Genomic DNA, 4990 nt, shown 5'->3' on the forward strand with positions numbered 1-4990 from the left:
ACGTCATTGGCAGGCGACACAATGACACTATGGACACGGTCCGTGTCACTACTTAAAATTGCTTATTTCTCTGGATTTAAACATTCTTCGAAACATTTGGGATAATGTAAGTACACAAGTCAGCAAAATATATAACACTGTTCTAGTGGTTTTTGGATATTTTAATAAAAAAAAATCTTACATATTGTGCCTTTAATATAGTAAAGCCTCCTTTGTTGACTTTCTATTTTTGTTTTACATCTTCAGTATGGAATAACTGTCCCATGTGTAGTAATGTAGTAATGTAGCATGATTGCTTCTTATGTTGTAATCTGTTATTTATTTACACTAAGAACACAAATTCATGCAGTGTAAATATACAATCTATATGCCATATTTAAATATATGTAACATGTTATCACATCAGAGGTTATGAAGTGCAAACTATTGTCTTGTGCATATAGTAAAATAAACTGGCTTCTGTTAAACATCTCGTGATTACGACATTTGAGAGTTTTCATGCCATGCACATCACACATTAGGGTATTTCTCATAACATGAAAGAAAATACATAGATCAGTTATAGTTCAGTTATACTATTATTCATTTGGTTTTGAGGCAGATGCATTTGAATGTTTATAAACATATATAACAGGTGAATATGTTGATATAAGAATAAAAAAAACACAAAATCGGAAGAAAACTACCTTAACTCAGCCTCATCATCATTTTACTATTGAAGACATTTTCAAACTGTTCAAAAATAATAAAGTTCAAAATAAGACTTTGAATGGTGTCACATTATTGCAAAAAGAGCTAAATTAATGACAAAAAGTTGAACAAAAATATATGGTATAATAGGTGGAGATATAGTATATTTCATAGGTACAGTATAATACATTTAAATATAGCACCGCAAACCTTAGAAATTAAAACCATGTTCTTCATTTGAACACATGAGGGCGCCAAAACACTACTTCATCAGAGAACAGAGCCAGAAAATCAAATAAGCAGAGGAATAATCTGATGGTATCAAACGGCACTTTAAAAAGCTTTTCTCTTCACAGTTGCTGTTTCTAATAGACCAGCCAACAAATTATGGTATGCTCAGGTCCTGCTGGGAAGTTCATTTTTAGGAAAAAAAATATTTTTGAAAGTTGCAATTACGGCTTCAGGTGCAGTCATATCACTTTGTTTGAGGCAAGATAACGATGTACCTTACCCAAAAATACTGCAATAAATAAAATATATTTTACCTATTTATATATTTTAATTTTATTTATGAAGTTGCCGTAAACTTAATCATTATATATTGTATCATAATTGCACAATACTATTGTTTTTTGTACTATTGATTTTTTACATGCAACTTGCTAGTTTTCTTGTAAATTAAATAATATACAAAATTTCCTACATTTCGCAAATTTCACAAACAAATTTACCCTCAACTGCCGACACTGCATCAATGTTTTATCACTCAAAGAAAATCCCACATTTCTCACTCACAATTGTGGTGCCATTCATGTGCGTTCAACTTAAAAACTATAAATATGATCTTTCTAAAGTGACTGATGCACAGTGTTGGGCAGTAACTAGTTACTAGTAACTTAGTTACTGTAATAATATTACTTTTTGCAGTAACTAGTAGTGTAACTAATTACTAATAAGATTTCGGTAATGATATTACAGTTACCATTCATAAAACAGCTTAGTTACTTAGTTACTTTTGATGCCTCGACCCCGGTGATTTAAAATCCAACAATCTGACGTCCCCAGTGCAGCAGGAAAGCTTGGAATATGGTGATATTATGATGAGGCAGAGATATGTTGTTAGTAATATTCTAGAAGAATTTTATGTGGAAGATACACAGTTACAACTTCTGTGGGGCGTGAAGAAAAAGTAATGTAACTAGTAGTGTAACTAATTACTGTTGCCAGAAAGTAATAAGTAAAGTAACTATATTACTTTTGAAAGGAGTAACTAGTAATGAGTAATATATTACATTCTTTGAGTAACAAGCCCAACACTGCTGATGCACCATTAAACAGATTCCTCCAGCCAATCCAATGTCAGCACACAAACTTGTAACAGGCAAGGAGTGTTTCTGATCGGCTAAATCGTGGGCTGCTTCCTAAACTCTTTTTGTAAGAGTCTAACTTAAATAGTTTGTCCAAAAATTAAAATCCTATCATTATTTACTCGTTGCATGTTGTTCCAACCCTGTATGAATGTTTTCTTCCATTGTACATACAAATATATAAAGAATATTTTTTAATAAATGTCCACTGTATACAGTGGAAGTCAATAGTAACCAAAACTTTTGTGTTCCACAGAAGAAAGTCATACAGGTTTGGAATGACATGAGGGTGAGTAAATGATGACAGAATTTTCATATTTGGCTGAACTATCTTTTTAAGACGTAATCTTAGAGTGTCTTCACCTCGTAGTTGGGGCTGAGGCTTTTCCTCTGTCGTCTCTGGCTCAGGGTGTAGTGGGCTGGTCTGGGTGGCACCGCGGCTGTGTGTAGAGGGGGAGCCCTCGAGCTCCTCGGGGCTACAGGGGGGCGGCGCAGGCATTAGCAGTGAAGGCGAAAGGGACGGAGAGGAGCGTGGAGAGATCATGGGGGTGCCCTCTCTAGAACGATTTGGAGACTCTAGGTGCGAGGAGAGCACTGCCGCCTGCCTGCTCATTAGAAACTGAACCAAATCTCTACACGGTGGTCCAGAAGAAGGGCTAGCATGATAAGATGACGATCGTGGAGAGCTGTGATGGTGAGAGCAGGGTGGAGGAGTGTGATGGACAGAGCAGGTGGAAGCAGTGTGGTGGATAGTACATGGGGAGGTGTGAGCAGAGCAGGGCGAGTGCGAGTGCGAGTGTGAGAAATTGTGGGTGTGGTTTTCCTGATGCCGCCTACAGGGGGCGGTAAAGAGCAGGTTGCTCTGGGACAGCTTGGACAAAGGTCGTTTGGTCTGATTTTTAGGGCTGGCATGTCGAACAGGTGGAGGTGGAGGCTTGAATGAGGGGGGTGACTCGGATGACGGCTGCATCTTGTCCTGAAATAAAACAAACGTACTGTCTATATTTATCTCCTCACTGTTGCTTTCAAATACTAAGACAGGCAGTTAAAGGATGCATTATCATTGAGGGAGGTTATGATAACGCTGAGAAAGAAAGAAAAAGACATCCTGACATTTAAATGATTTTAAAAGGTGACATTTCCTTCTAAAATGTCTGCACATTATGAAATTAACAGATGATAGAGTTGTCTCTATGTACAACCATTTAGCATAAGCACACGTTTATGACAAGATGGTCAATTACGGATTCATCCAAGATAATCATTTATGATTACAAGAGTTAATGTTGGGCTACTGATGCTTAATTAAATGAGCACAAGTAGTGCGAGTGTGAGAAATTGTGGGTGTGGTTTTCCTGATGCCGCCTACAGGGGGCGGTAAAGAGCAGGTTGCTCTGGGACAGCTTGGACAAAGGTCGTTTGGTCTGATTTTTAGGGCTGGCATGTCGAACAGGTGGAGGTGGAGGCTTGAATGAGGGGGGTGACTCGGATGACGGCTGCATCTTGTCCTGGAATAAAACAAACGTACTGTCTCTATTTATCTCCTCACTGTTGCTTTCAAATACTAAGACAGGCAGTTAAAGGATGCATTATCATTGAGGGAGGTTATGATAACGCTGAGAAAGAAAGAAAAAGACATCCTGACATTTAAATGATTTTAAAAGGTGACATTTCCTTCTAAAATGTCTGCACATTATGAAATTAACAGATGATAGAGTTGTCTCTATGTACAACCATTTAGCATAAGCACACGTTTATGACAAGATGGTCAATTACGGATTCATCCAAGACAATCATTTATGATTACAAGAGTTAATGTTGGGCTACTGATGCTTAATTAAATGAGCACAAGAAAGGGAAGGATAATAATCCATTGAACTCAACTCAATCTTCAGCAAATTGACTAGATAAAAAGAAAATCTGTCACATGGCTGTGTTCTGAATTAGAACCTAACAGCATATATTTAATGTTATAAATATTTTATGATGTTACCATGCAATTTCTGCAAAATTGACTGGCATCAGGTGTGCAACAAGCTCTTTTGTCTGGAATATGCTACTCCACGTTTCGGGCAGTGTACTGTAAAATTACATTGGATACAGTGTGAAGGTTTGCAATGTTGGATCAACTACTGAAAGTAAAAGCATATTTTTATTACATATTAAATTAATTGCATCACCATTCAGAAGTTTGAGCTCAGCAAGATTAAAAAAATTTATACTTTTAAACAGAAAGTTTGCATTAAACTGATCAAAAGTGAGAGTAAAGGCTTTGTTACAAAAAAATTAAATTAAATTAAATTTCCACAAAAAAGCAAAACACACAAAAAAAAAGGGCAGTGTACTGTAAAATTACATTGGATACAGTGTGAAGGTTTGCAATGTTGGATCAACTACTGAAAGTAAAAGCATATTTTTATTACATATTAAATTAATTGCACCACCATTCAGAAGTTTGAGCTCAGCAAGATTAAAAAAATTTATACTTTTAAACAGAAAGTTTGCATTAAACTGATCAAAAGTGACAGTAAAGGCTTTGTTACAAAAAAATTAAATTAAATTAAATTTCCACAAAAAAGCAAAACACACACAAAAAAACTGTTTTCACCAATAATAATAACAATAAATGTTTGAGCATTAAATCAGCATTTTAGAATGATTTCTGAAGGATCATGTGACACTAAAGACTGGATTAATGGCTGCTGAAAATTCAGCTTTGCCATCACAGAAATAAATCACACTTTAAAACATATTAAAATATAAAACAGTTATTTTAAATTGTAATAAAATTTCAAAATATAATTTAATAATATAGTATTTACTGTATTTTGACTTCTTTCAAAAATATTTAAAAATCTTATATCAAACCCAAACATTTGAACAGTAGTATATATGTCGATTTTAGTGTAATTACTTGTTATTAATGAATTTTG

This window comes from Sinocyclocheilus grahami, unplaced genomic scaffold, assembly GCF_001515645.1.
Source record: "Sinocyclocheilus grahami isolate Dianchi unplaced genomic scaffold, SAMN03320097.WGS_v1.1 scaffold92.1, whole genome shotgun sequence".
NCBI lineage: Eukaryota > Metazoa > Chordata > Actinopteri > Cypriniformes > Cyprinidae > Sinocyclocheilus > Sinocyclocheilus grahami.